Source organism: Talpa occidentalis, unplaced genomic scaffold (assembly GCF_014898055.3).
Source record: "Talpa occidentalis isolate TD23 unplaced genomic scaffold, MPIMG_talOcc4v2.1 talOcc4.8, whole genome shotgun sequence".
Taxonomy (NCBI): Eukaryota; Metazoa; Chordata; class Mammalia; order Eulipotyphla; family Talpidae; genus Talpa; species Talpa occidentalis.
This window is the reverse complement of record NW_023605194.1, coordinates 4,380,111-4,394,743: the sequence shown is the minus strand read 5'-3', so window position 1 is coordinate 4,394,743 and position 14,633 is coordinate 4,380,111. Positions and strand designations below refer to the sequence as shown.

The following is a 14,633-nucleotide window of genomic DNA, read 5'->3' as shown; positions in this document are numbered from 1 at the left end:
CTGAAAAGACAAGGCTCACCGCCGCTGGAAACGTCCCCCTCCGTGGCGGCCAGCCCTGGATGCTACTTTCTGCTTGGAAGAGGGAAGAGGCACCGCGGAGCCCGGGCAAGTCTCGCTATGCTGGAGCGAACAAAGACTTCCCACAGCAGGGCCGGGCCGCCCACACCTGGCAGCCCCTCGCCCGAGGAGGGACGGGGCGCTGGAGCTGGCTCCCCGTCACACACGCTGCACACGCGCCCCTTCCACAATCTTCATGGTGGCTTCCTCCACGATTGGAAGATGACCAGAGTGACCTACAGCGGCCCTGCAAGCCTGGACTCTCCAGAGGCTTCCGGGGGCTGGAAGGGCAGAGCGCGAGCAGTGCATGTCAGGGAGGAAAGGCCGAGAAGGGGTGGGAGGCCCCTCGAGGGACCCAGACAAGGAGCTGCAAACAAAAACAGGCCTTAACCACTGGACGGTCACCGTTTTTCAGCCTTTTCTACTCTGCAGTGAAAAATCACGGGACTTGGAGTGGACATGCACACAGCCCAGCGGAATCTGTATTCAGGTTTCCTCCTCTGAGCTGAGCTGGGCTGAGCCGTCAGGCCGTGGGCCTCTTTAGACAACTGTCATCCTCAGACCTGTCCATTCTGAAGAGCCCATCTGGAAAAATCCAGGTTCCTGTGGCGTGGAACTACAGAAAGCCATGTAAAATCACAGTGACAAGCCAGGACAAGCGCCGGTGCTCACTGAACACAGCAGTCAGGCCACGCCAAGGCCCCCGGCTCAGCACGGCTGCAGCCCCGCCCGGAAGCCCGCAGCCCACGGTCACGCCAGGGGCCACAGCGAGGCAGAGCATCGCGCAGGACACCCAGGCCAGCTCCAGGCGCTGCGACCTCGCAGCCACAAAGGACCCTCAGAAGGCCCCTCCGCGGGTCTAATGCTCTACCGTCCCGTTGTTTAATTCCTAATAATTTTGGACAAAGCTCTGGTGTCTCATGTTGCACTGTAGCCCTGCAAAAAAAAATCACGTAGCCAGTTCTGGAAATACCCAAAGAATTATATCATTAGGATTAAAGAGAGTGAGAAACCACACCCAGAGACTCCTCTTATCCCTGGGGTACGCAGCCGCTAAAAACAAACACTTAGAAAACGAGAGGACACCCCAAGCACCAAGCAGGGTTCCAGAATGCGAGAGAAGTGGAATCTTCCACTCTGAACCCGGAGCCGTGAGCGAGAGCATTTCTACCAGCCCGTTTGTGCTAACTGCCCGGTGATTTAGAAAATGGGGGGTGGGGTGGTCTTTAGTTTACCACACTGCTGTGATGACACGGCACCCAGTCCAGCACCTGGCGGGCTCAAGAGGAGGCCCCCTGTGGCACCTGAGCGTAAGCCCTCCCAGCCCCTCGCTGGGGAAGCCTCTCCCCGAGCTGAGTGATGGGCTCAGTTCACAACCCCGAGAGCAGACTCGGCGCTGCCAGGAGCCCCCCGCACGCGAGTGTCACAACTCGTCCCCAGGACAGCGAGGTTTAAATACCACTTACAAACAAGCTCAGCTTTAACCTTCCTTTGTGAAGAATCCAAAATCAATTAAGTATCTGCCGATAATGCCTTCGCCTCTCCTTCCGGTGGCATCTCGCCATTAATGCGGCCCGCGAGGCTGCTCCCGCCGGCCTCGCGGGCATCCTGGGTTATTACGAGCGCCACGCGGGGGTCAGGCGCCCGGGCTGCATGGGGGACCGTGCATCTTCAAGACATCAGTTTGCAGAAGGTTTAATTAAAGTACACGGGAGTATAATTCAGTTGGAACTGAGGCTCCCATCCAACCAAATTAAGCAGCAGAAATCTTCCCAACCTTAAAAACACCTATAAGGGACAGAGTAGAAATTTCCCTGGATCTTAGAGTGTTTCCATCTCTTGTGGTGCAGCTGTCTCCCCAGCAACACCTCTGCAGGCGTGGAAGGGATGGGACGACCTTAGCCCAGACCCTCAGGTCGCAGGGGGAGAAAGGGGCTCAGAGAAGTTAAGTGAGCAACCCCAAGACACCGAGTGGCTGGTGGGAACTGGACCCGACGTGCAGAGGCTGGACAGAGCGGAGCCGCCCCATGAGGTAAGAGAGCACAACTGCCTGGGTTCAAGTCCTGCCCCCACCACCACACAGCCAAACATGGGGGGAGCTGTCTGGCCTCCATTTCACATCTCGACGACAAAGGCGTTCACTGGCTAAGAGCGAATGAAATCACGAAGAGAAAGTCCATGCGAAATATTCCAGTGCCGTTGCTATTCTCAGACTCCTTCCCCAAGGCCCATTCTGTGCTCTCCAGTCATCTCTGAGGAGCTCCAGATGAAGGTCATCCACGTGTACCCAGGGACGGTCACCCCGAAACACCATATAGGATGTGGGAGATGTCCCATGCACCACACAGGGGCCTGTTGGTTTGGGCTGACCCCATAGAAACTAATTTTAATTGATGGACAATTGGCAGGGACCCAAAAACCACCTAAAAGATGAATGACTATACTGCAGTTTCTGAAATTCTAAAACACATCCCAAGTGCTGTTGACCCCGAAGTTTAACAAAATGAAACGGCAGTGGACAAGGGCTGGTGAACAGGACTGTCCCAGGTCAGCTCCCTGGCGTGGACGATGACCACGGCTACTAAGATGCCATCCTGGTGGGAAGCAGGGCGAAGAGCACTCACACGGGAACTCTGTACTAGTTTTGCAATTTCTTGGGAATCTGAAATGATTCAAAATCAAAGCTAAAATAAATGATGAGGCAGCATCTCCGAGGGACAAAAGATTAAGAGGACCCCGTGTGAGTTCCCAGCACGCGGGTCCACGCATGGTTCCGGGCAGCGTGGCTCCACATGGGCCCGGGAGATGCCAGAGGAACATCTGGAATGATTCTGCATCAAGCTATTCTGGAAAAAAAAGAATGTTTCTTTTATGTCTCCATTTACTAAAGCTCAGGGAAATTTATGTTTCATACATAGCTTAAAAATTAATCATCAACAACATAAAATGGAGAGGCATATTGCTGCAACGAGTGATAAACATTTATTAGAAAAACTTTGCAATGTGGTGCCCATAAGGATGTCCGAGCAGGGCCAGAGAGAGATTTGAAGGTGATGGAAATGACCGACAGACACATCCGCTCAGGTCGGCCAGCTGGTCCTTGGCAGGGCCGCCCAGGAAGAGGCCGCCACTGACACATGGTCAGCAGCGACTGCCCAGTGCTGTGTGGAGCTGCCCACATGCAGGCAAAGTCCAGGGGAGGAAGCAGAGGACCTGGGGGCCAGGGCGTTAGATAGGAGGTTCCCACAGAGACCACAGGTAACGGGGTGATAGCAGGCGCTGGGGTGGGCTGTCACCCGAGGATCCACTATCTAGGGACAACAAGCACAGGGTCTTCATGACGATGGGCGAGAAATATTTGGGATAGCAGTGGGGGGAGGAGGGACCTCCACCCGAGGGACCTCCACGAGCAGGAAGCCAAATACTGAGGGGGGCCAGGGCCCAGGCAAGGCCGGGAGAGGAGGGCGATGCCCCAAGCAGGGCCCTCGCCAGCACAGGGGGTGGCCAGGCCCTGTGCCCCTCCAACCCGGGCTACTTGGAGCTGTCACCAAATTCAAGTCATCGGCCCAGTCTTCACCTTCAGGATTTCACAGCACTATTTTTGTCTTGTTTTCACAAGTGTGGTTCCAGCTGCCCGCCCCCACCCCAAGCAGGAGCTCACGTAAAAATAACTCCTGCTCGCCGGGGGCAGGGCAGGAGGGGCTGGCTTCTGGACGCCCCTCGCCCCGTTTGCTGAAACTGCAGCTGCAGCCAGTGAGCTTGCACGCTCTGTCCAGGATGAGACAGGCCGAGCTGGGCCTGAAAGTGCTAAATTGAAGATGGGAAGCAGCAAAGAGTGGACGTCACTCAAGTGCCCTCTGACGCCGAGCACACAGACCCCGGGGGTCGTCGCTGGTCCCCTGGGGGCTCTGGCACCGGCCGCGCCCTCCGCCTGGGAAGCTCCTTCTGAACTTCCGGCAGCACTGCCATCTTGTCATTCACGGACCAGCTTAGCAAGCACCTCCATGGAGAGGCCCTCCCAGACCACCCAGCCAGGGCCACCCACCTCGTGGCACCTTCTCTCACCCGTTCCCTGGTATCTGTCCACTGCCCGGCCTCCCTGTGAGGACGTGCGCTGGCTCCCCTGCTCTGCGGCCACTGCAGGCACACAGCGCATCCTCAGTCCCTGGAGGGTGATCCTTAGGGTTGGGGCAGAGCTGAGTTAGGAAAGCTGGAGAAGTTGAAGATCCGGGCTCCTGAAGTCCTTCACCGATGACACCAAAGGCTCGGGAACAAGGTACATCACCTCAGCAGACTTCAGTATCCCCAGATGCAAAGGGGGAGGAGCAGGACAGGAAACAAATCCAGAGGCCTGTAAGACCCCGCTGCCCCTGCACTATGGCATCAAGGTTTCCAAGCAGCCAATGTGATCCTGTTCACATTTGCCTTTCCTCCTTTCATGCACTTGTCTGTCCACCCGTCCAGCCATCCTTTCCCATGGGCCTGACCTTGGGGATATAACCTTGAATGAGACATACTTTCTGTCCTAAAAGGATTAGGAAGCTTCTAGTGGCAGACATGCAAAGGCGGTAACTCCTGCACTGACCAGCTACATGCCAAAGGCGGCTCCGGGCCCCTGTCTGAGCCTCCGTGGGGATGGGATGGGGTCATCCCTGTACAGAGGGAGAACAGATCTAAAGTGCCACAGATCCTCAGCGCGATGGAAAATGTCCGTCCTTACAGCCAAGGAATGTGGTCAAGAAGTCCAGGGTCACAGGCCAAGTCCCAAATAGAATGAAGACAAAGAGGCTGTTTCCTGAGATCATCTGCAGGTTATCGGTCCCCATCTTTGCCGTGGGAGAAATTCTCAGAACAATTTAATCACTGCTGAGTTTCCGTCCGTGGCTCTCAGCTAGAGAGCTGAACACGTGTGTGTTCACGCATGTGCAGGCGCACACACAGATGCCCAGGCCCCACCCCGCAGAACAGAGATCAGGAATGAAGTGTGTGGGTTTCTCTAATTCCTTCCATGGATCCCACGCAACATCTCAGATTGAGAGTCCCGGGCTTACCGCAATATTTACTGCTTCTTACTGTTGTGGAAAAGCATCGTGATGTCAAGGATGACAGAATAGGAGCCCAGGAGGACCTCCTAGCAGAACCTTCCTAGGCATCGAGAACATTCCAGCCATATCTATAGGATCATCATAACTCAAATGGTACCTGAAAACAAAGCACTAGAAAATCCAGTCCGGGACACAGCCAGCACCGTGGGGTGCACCCCGGCCCAGTCCATGAAAAGCACAGCCCGTCCGTTTCATTCGATGCTTTGACCCAGCATAATTCCGTAAAAAACAACTCCGTCACGTGCCCTGGAGTCTCGATCACAGCCCCTTGTTTCTGGGCTTGGCCAGATCAGATAAAATTTCATTCTCTGAATTGGTTCCTAATTTAATTATTCCCCGGATAAGCATGGGCCTCCCATTGCTACAGGGGATAGAACCCAAAGACCTGACACAGTTCTCGGTTGGCAGAGGGTGGAGAGTGAGTCGCTCTGGGGCCTGTCAGGTCAGGGGGCTTGGGCAAGATGGCCCCACCTGCCCCCCCACTAGTCAAGAGGGTGACCTGTGGGTGAACTAACAGCTTAGGGAGAATGTGCAAAGTAACTAGACTGGGATTACAAAAACCCTGATTATCTTGCCTCTGTGTGGCCTCAGGGGTCTCAGTTTACCCATCCTCAAAATGGAGTCAGATTGTTTCCCTGAAAACCTTTCCAAGCTCCAAAAATCAGACAAGTCAGAGAAGGATCAGAACCCCATCTGAGAATCAAGCCTTCTCAAGGGCCAAGGAAATCAAGGGCCAAGGAAAGACCAAGTAAATGAATCTTCTTATTAGGAGCATAAAGCATAAACGTAGAAATGGGAACACATCCACACAAAAACTTGTACACAAATGTTTAAAACAGCAATTTTTCATAAAAGCACCAAAGGATAAGCTACAACAACCCACATGTTTATCAACAAAAAAAGCGGGGGAGAGGAATATATATGATCTATCTGTGTGGTGGAATATTACTTGGCCATGAAAAGGATGAACTTGCTGCAACATGGATGAACTATGAAAAAGTCATGACAAGTGAAAGAAACCAGACAAAAAGGACCACATATGATATGCTATATGTGATATACATGATATATAATCACATACGATTATATAGTCAAATAATATATGATTTCACTTATATGAAAGCCCAGAATATTTAGCAGAAATAAAGAGTGATTGCTTACTTTGGGAGGTGGGGAGTGAATGGGAAGGTGGAGTTGATTGCTAAGGGGTAAAGATTTCTTCTTGAAATGATAAAAATGTTGCCAAATTAATTGTGATGCTAGTTGTACATACTGTTACATACTAAACACTACTGAATTGTATGCTGCTGATGGGTGAACTGTGTGGTATGTGAATTGTAGCTCAATAAAGCTACATGGGGAAAGGTCTGTGTCACACAAACACTCTCTCTCTCTCTCTCTCTCTCTCTCTCTCTCTCTCTCTCTCTCTCTCTCTGTCACCTTTAACAGTTCTGCAGTTTCATGACTGGTCCAACAAGCCCATTTGCAGTGGGCAAATCTTCCCCTTCCACAAACCAGAAAACTGCTGACTCAGGAGGAGGGAGAACTGATTTTCTATTGATTTGCTTCAGCTCTAAAAGCCAATAGCTCATTTATTCTCTACCACCCAAAGGACAACCGCAGTTTCATCTACTTTTTAATACATCAGTTTTATTCTTCCAGCCAAACCGTGCACAATGCAAAGGATCTGAGGGGTTTCAACCGTCCACCCGTCGGCAAATGAATATACGTGGGCTTTGCCGGGAAGGTGGTTCTGCTGAGGAGCTCCTGCTTCCTAAGCAACCACTCTTCCCTTTTGCACGTCTTTCCAGATCTGATTTCTCGCAGGAACTGCTTAGGGTGAGTATAAATAGCTTTTCAAAGTTAGGGTGACACAAATGTCAGGCTGATCCCGTTCTCATTAATCGGAGCGTCCTTCCTCCTGGCCCTCCTGCTGATGACTTTCTCCGCGAGCGGCGCCCCGCGGCCGCCGGTCCTCTGACTTCCAACAACCTTCAACCGGAAGTCAGGCCCGAGACAGGGCTGCCAGGGCCTTTCTGGGCCTTGTTATTTTTATTAAAAACCATGAGAGGGAACAAAGGATGATCGTGTCACCGCAGGTCAAGCTAATGGGGGCCACGGGAAAGGTAGTGGTGAAGTTCAAGAACACCCAGGGCAGGCAGGAGGCCAGTTCTGCCTTTGGCCTCGCCATCTCCAAGGCCAGACAAAGCCGCTTTCAGACAAGGGAGCTCCACTGCTGAGTCAAAGCGAGGACCAGCGGGGAGCACCGCGCCGGGCGCGCTGGCTGGCACGTCTCCCAGCGCAGAGTGCATGCGGCAGGGGCAGGGGCTAGAACCCGGCCTCTCCCCTCAGGCCTTCCCTCTCCACCACCTCTTCCAAGTGGGGCTCAGCCTCCCTGGCCCCTGAGGAGGGACAGCCAAGCAGAAGGATGCCTGAGTCCTGCAGCCACAACCACATCAACAATCACACGTCCTTGCGTAAGACGCATGGGGAAGGAGTAGGAGGGAGTCAGGTCCGCGGGCAGCTGGGGATAGCTGGGGGCAGAGGGTAGCTGGGGAGGGGAAGCAGGACAGAGCAGACCCGGTCCCAGCCAGCCAGCTGGCACAGCCCCGTGCGACCTTCTCACACCTCAATGATGAGCTTGCCAGGTGGGGGCGGACCTGGACTTGGGGCTGCTGAGTGACCGGTCGGCCCTCTCCAGCAGCCCGAGGAGCTCCGCTTCTCCATATGGAGACTCTGGGAGAGTCTCTGTGCCAGGCTGCCAGAGAGCTGAACATGCATGTACATGCGTGCACATACAACCACATGCACATTCACACAACCACACACAATCACACAAGCAATCACACAACCACAAACATACATAAATCACCACACAATCATACAACCACACACATTCACACAAACACAATCACAAATACAATCACACAAGCACACACACACACACAAGCACACACAGTCCGCAGCCCCGCCGTACTGCAGCCGCCCCTCTCGCTGTGGGAAGAGCAGAGACTACAGCAAGTGGTGACGAACTTGGGCTGTTCTCCAGAGGAAAACCACCAGGCTGCATGGCCCCACGAAGCCGGTGGAGGGCGGGGGCTGCCACACAGAGTTCAGCCTCCACCCAGACAGCAGAACTTGCTGTTCCCGTCGCCTGACCAGAGAGGACACCGACCCATCATCTCACATCAAAGCAACAGCGCCCCAGCCCCGACATGGACGTGCAGGAAAGAGGACGGAGGGGCCGGGTGATCTCACAGGACTCACCGGCCCCCCTGCGGGGCCGCAGCCTGACGATGCGGCGGAGGTGTAGTTCGGGAAGCATGGCAGCCGCTTGGCCCAGATGCCCCGGGGCAACCCCGCTGCCTTGTAATCCTGAGCTGCCTGACGTGCACCAGCAAATACGCCGTGTGTGTGCATGTGGAAGACTCTTTGTATAAACAGGTTCACAAATCAGAGCAAATAATCCTCAGTAGACCAATAGTCTGATTTTTGGTTTGGAAATAATGGTCCCTATAAATACTTGCCAGGACAGACTTTATACTTTTAATGCAAATATTTACATTCCAAACAAAGGAGCACGGGGTGTAAAGACTGTTATTTATACCAGCAGAAGAAACGAGAACAGCCTCCACATTTCTTGCCTGAGTAGATGGCTCCTGCTTGTAGTCCTGGAACACCAGCCGCATTTCCATAACACTTTCCCTCCGAGACACAAAAAACCAATGGTTACTACCTTTCAGTCACCCAAAAACCTTATGCCAGGGAACCCAAGATCGTGGCAGTAGACTCCCGATGCCTGTGGAAACTTAGAGGCGAGTGTTAATTCTCCAGCATCTGGTTACTAAATTGGGGCTTCTTTTCTGTCTGCGGGATGTACACCCCAATGCCTGTACAACACGCAGCACAATCCTTCCTCCCTGAGCAACAGGCTTTTGAAAGAATCATATGGAATAGACGCATTATCTCAACAAATGGCCGTGTTGTGGGTCCACCAATGAGGGTCCAGCCATTTGTGGGTCCAGTAATGAGGGAGCCCCTCCCGAGAGGCCCACCAGGTTGGGGCGAGTCGCTCACACCCAGGAAACCAAAATGTGGTACACGGTGAGCAGTGCTGGGGATGGACCTGCAGGAGTTCAAAGGAGGAAGCCGGCCCCCTCCAGGGAGCAGGAGGCCGGCCTGGGAGACCAAGAGCTGCTGACCAAGGTTTCCTGAAGATGCGGATGGGGGAGAGGAAGCACCGCTCATGCGGGGGAGACGGACAGGAGACCAGAGGCTCTCCTGCAAAGGAGGTTAGTTGGCCAGCGGCTGCCCTGGGAAAGTTAGGGCGCAGCCCAAGTTCCCGCAAATCAGTCTCTTAATCTGGCTGATCACCCATGTTCTGCAGATAACTGCCTAACCTCCGTGCCCCGTCCCTCCCAACTGCTTACCTACTAGGTGTTGCCTGTCAACACCCCAGTCAGCCAGGCCCTGGGCTCAGCGCTCTGTGTCCCCAGTGTGGATGGGCATCCCCTGACCCATCTGATGTTCCTTTCGCCTGGGGAGCAGCTGGTGTCAGCTCCCGCTGGAGTCCACCCGCCCCAGAGTGTGGAAAGAGGAGCTGGACTGGCCTGGCCCGGCCCGGCCTCCCTCTCTCGCAGCAAGTGGGCACGTCACCCTCCGGCTGCTCCACGGGGGAACAGGAGGCTGCAGCCCTCCCGTTCTGCCTGTGATGGTGCCGTCCGTTGCCTAGTTGCCCACACACAGCCAGGACTGCACAGGGTCACCCCCACCTGACGCTGGCTCAGCCACATGCCCCAACACCAGCTTTAATAAGGAGTAAGCCTCAACCTTGTCTCTGCCTGTCTCCCGCCTCCCCTCGCGCTCCACAGGCTCAGAACTCAGCCAGGAGCGAAAAGCTCTCTTGGGGAGCTCTCTTCAACCCGAAATTCTCCCGTTTCAGTATTCAAACCACCTGCCAGGCCGAAATTATTTATTAAGCCCATTTTACAGGTGAGAAAACTGAAGCACAAGATCCTGTCAATTGCCCAAGGTCACAGTAATGGAGCAAAGAAGCGATGAGAGCCTTGAACCCAGGTCAGGGTGCCCAGGCTCACCCCCAGGGCCCCTGCTGCTCCTCCAGGGGTCTACAGGACTCAGCATCCACCCACCCAGGGGACCAGACATCGGGATCACTGGCCACATCAGCTTTCTGGCTGAGCTGACTTGCAGTGGTGCGAGCGACTCTGAAATGCGGGTTGAGTGAGACCTCAGAGCAAAGGGGCCAGGACTTGGCTCCGGGGACAGCTCGCTGCAGGGCACAGTGGAGCTGAGCAGACAGAATTCCCCCCAGACCCAGGGCTGCCCGGGAAAGCTGGCATAGACCCCGTTCCAGCCCGCCCTCCCCCGAGATGCCACACCGTTATCTTTTTGACCAGGGGGAGCGACCTGGATGAGCAGGTGCATATTCCATTTCAGGAGAAAATGTGAACCTGCCAGCTTCTAGCACATGGAAGGAAAAACTCATTGTGTCTGGCCTGTATCTAATTTGCCCATGTTGGGGTATTTTCCAGGCACCTGGGTGACGAGGCTGCCTGTTTCAATATTTTCATCACAAACACAATTCTGGAAAGCATCCAAGTTTCCATTATAATGATACCCTCTGCTTTTGAGGATCTGCCAGCCTTGCTTTCTTCAGAGACCCAAAAGGGCCAGCCCAGGACATGTTCTAGAAATACCAAATAGGTGTCAGGGGAGCCCGCCCCGATGAGGAGGCCCTGCCTGCCTGCCTACTCGGGGCTCTTTCAAGCTCAGAATGGAGCTCAAGGCATGACATTCCAAAGCAGGCAGCCCTCTGCTTAACTGCATCCGGCAGGCGGCAGGCGCACAGCAGCACCGTCCACAGCCCACGGTCGGCTGCAAGTGCCCGTCAGCTCTTTGTCCAGGTAAGAAACAGCCCAGAGAGGTAGTGCACACATCCTGTGGAAGTCCTGCAGGAGTCCAAGGTGTCCTGGGGCTCAGGTTTTCTGGAGTGTCAGAGAAGCCTTTTGGGTAGAATATGCTAGAAGTGACCCCCCTCCAAGATATATACACATCTACATCACAAATTGTAAGCAGGCCCAGGGAGTCTTGAGACATCCCCTGCTCCTGGTTATGAGCCCCAGAGTTAAATAACCACAAGAGTCGCAGTTTATTGAGCATGTACTGTATGCCAGACACTGCTCAGGGTACCCAGCAGGTGTCTCCTAAGGTCCGGAACACCAGCTCTCAGGCCAGGCCACCAAGGCCCCTGAACCGCCGCTGCCCCAGGCTCTGGCTACACCTTCCCCAGCAAGGCGCTGCCAGCAGCATTATGTAACTGTGCAAGAGCTGCCTCGCCCACTGCTCCCAGCACTGCACTCCCCAGAGGCACTGCCTGTACCCCCTGCACCTGGCCCGGCCTGCACCTGGGGGCGCCTCACTGCTCCCGAGCTGCTGAGAGATGCTCCTCCACCTCCCTTTCAAAATCATCAGAACCTGACAACCTGCTTTCCACTCTCTACCTCCCCCCAACTTACCACTTGCTGATTCATGCCCGCCTTCCCTTTCCGGAACCACAATTGTTATTCTCAACCCCCACCCCCACCTCTTCCCCTCCTTGCTCCATTCTCATTCCTGCATCCTCCCTCCAGCATGGAGAGCTGCACGCGTGGCCTGTGTGTGTTCAAGTGGCTGCCCAGCATCTAGCTGGGACCATCTAGCTGGGGACACCTGTCCGACCTGCCCTGCAGAGGCCAGCCAGGAGCCAGTGGGGACCCAGCAAATGACAGCGTTACAGTCACGTGGCTTCCTCCCAACACCCATACTTTTAAAATTCTATATTGGCCCAAATGGACACAGAGCTCCTCCTTTTCTTCCTGGCTCTCTAAACTGGATACTCTGAATGGATCGCTGCTGTCTGCGCGCTCCAGCTCACGCTGTGCAACACGGGTCTGCACACAAATCATCTTGTCTCAGGCTTTCTCTTAAAGGAGGCGCTCCCAGGGAGGACATCAGGCCCGATCACCTGAGAACAAGGAAGAACTACAATCGTGCGAACCCAAACGCCCCCTCCCAGCCGGCTAAGCACACACCATCTCTCCATTCACAGCGCCCCACCCAAGTCGGTCAAAATCATGCTGAGGTCCGACCCCGCAGACGGGTCAGGCAGGGCCTGGGCCGCCTTGTAAATCACAAGCGCTAGAGGCGTCCCCTGCATGACGGCTCAGAGGCACCATGCTCCTGCGCCAACCGGGTCTGTCTTTTCTGACTTTCAATTTAAGGAACCCGTCTTCCCTATAAAGAGGTTCCAAATGACACTGCTATGAGGGCCTGCGGAGGCCGGGGTCTGAGAGCTGCTGCTGCAGCGCGTGTCCGTTCACCTGGGTGCTTCCCTGCAGCCCCAGCCCAGCCGGGGGTGAAAGACCCGGCCCAGGAACTGCACATCAGAGGCCTGGGCTAAATTTCCATTGACCGGCCACATGACCTTGGGCCTGTCACCTGGCTGCTCTGAGCCACAACTTCCACATTTGTAAAAGGAGGCTCCTGGCCATCCCTTAGCCCTCTGGTGTCCTTCCCAGCCCTTAACAGGGCCGCCTTCCTCTGCCCCTGGGGACGGCCTTTCTGCTCCCCTCCAATGAGGCCAGGACCCATCTGTCCTCTGATTGCGTAGCCCCAGAGGCTCCACTGTAGCATCTATTTGGTAATGAAATGACACAAAGTTTCACGCAGAGTCTCAATTTTCACATGATGGGGATTCATCAAACAGCCACCTATGAAAGCACAACACAGAAGCAAGTGGGGGAGCCCCACACATGGTGCCCATGGCGGGGTATGAGCCCCCAATGCTTATCATGGGTCACTGCATCTGACAGTGAGACCCCTTTCCTGACACGTAAGCGGAGAACCAGATTTCAAGCTGCAGCCTCCCAGCAGGGCACTAACCCTCTACTAGACTTCTAGAATTTGAGCCCCTGTTTAACCATCAAGCTTGAGAATTCCCCTAACTCCCCTGAAAAGTAAGGAGACCAGTCAGTCAAGCCTGTCTCTGGCTGCAGCTGACTTGAAGCTGCCCCCTCTAGTTGGGGCACGCACGCTCACCTTCCTCTCCCCAGACCCCTCCCTAGCAAGGCAACTTTCAGCCCTGCTGAGCCCTCAAAGGCCTAAGGACAGCTACAATCCAACCACAACCCAGCACTCCCCTGAAGCTTCCGCTAGAGCAGGTTCAAATGGCCTGGGGCGCCCGGGGCCCAACTGGGTAACTTGCAGCTTCTTTCCTAGTCTTCCTTCAGACACCAGGTAAGCTTCCCAACCTCTCCCCGCCTTCCCTCAACATATTGCCCCTTTCAGACGCAGGGCTGAACCATCTCCACCAGATGCCTCTTCGGATGCCTCACCGCTCCTGGCCACGGGCAGCAGCCACCAGGATGAGAGGGGGAGCAAGCCTCGCTCAGCCGCAGTGGCGGTGCCGTCCACAGGGATTCAGGCACTGACAGCGCTGGTCATCCAAGTCAAGCAAGGCCCACCTGGGATCCGCCGCGGGCAGAGCTGCCACCCTGGCCCCCGCGGGATATCCTGGGCGAACTAACCCCACATGCTTCACCCACAAGCCAGCTCACTGCAGTCATGCCCTGGCCAAGAGAAAAACAAGACGCAGATGCGTTTCCTTCAGCGGGCCAGGCCATGGTTCGCCCAGGGGCTGAACCCCGAGACTCCTTCGGCTCCACTTCCAGGTCAGTTATCACGGTTCAGGCAACCAGGCAAGCCCCTCACCTCTCTGACTCGGTTTCCCCAGCTAGGAGGTGGCCAGAAGAACACCTTGCTGCCCCACTTTGAGGAGTATTGGAGAGAGAAATTTATTTGCGAAAAGTCATCCAATCAAAAAGCATTTTCACTCCTCTGTGGCTTTGAGAATACGTGGCCTGCATGTATTCACGCACCCAGCACGACGTCCTGATTCACGCAGCGCTTGTAAAATGAGTAAATACCAAGTTCTGGAAGGGGCGACCCTGGTGTTACACGGGCCTGGGGGTCGGAAAGCTGGGGACGGAGAACCACGTGGGAAGGCCCTAGAATAACTCTGGGCAAATCTCCAGACCTCAGTTTCTCCCCGGGCCCCTCAGGGTGCAGCGCCTCCAGGCCACTGGCGCTGCCCTCCTCCTGCGCAGCACCCGAAGCATCTGGGAACTGCGCCAGTAAATAAAGAGGGACTGGGGGCCTGTGAGGGAGTCCCAAGCCAGAGGGCGCCCCTCTGCTCAGCCTGCGGGAGGGATCACTTCATCCCTTCCACAGAGGCCCTGGGGTTCCCCCAGAGAAACAACTTCGCTCCCTAAAACTCTGTGCCATGAACTCACCCAACGCGAGCGCAGCGATGGGCCCCCGGGGAGGAGACGTGCGGCCCGAGGCGCGGGTCCCCGCCCCAGAGCTCCGGCCCCGCCGCCCGGCCCAGCCCTCGGCGTCCACCGCGGCGCGGGT

At 55.3% G+C, this 14,633-nt stretch overlaps 1 protein-coding gene across 3 annotated transcripts in view; it reads right to left on the bottom strand.

Moving 5' to 3' along the window:
- CHST15 (carbohydrate sulfotransferase 15) overlaps window positions 1-14,633 on the bottom strand; it is a 58,385-nt gene that overhangs the window by 42,290 nt on the left and 1,462 nt on the right. The window lies entirely within an intron of this gene.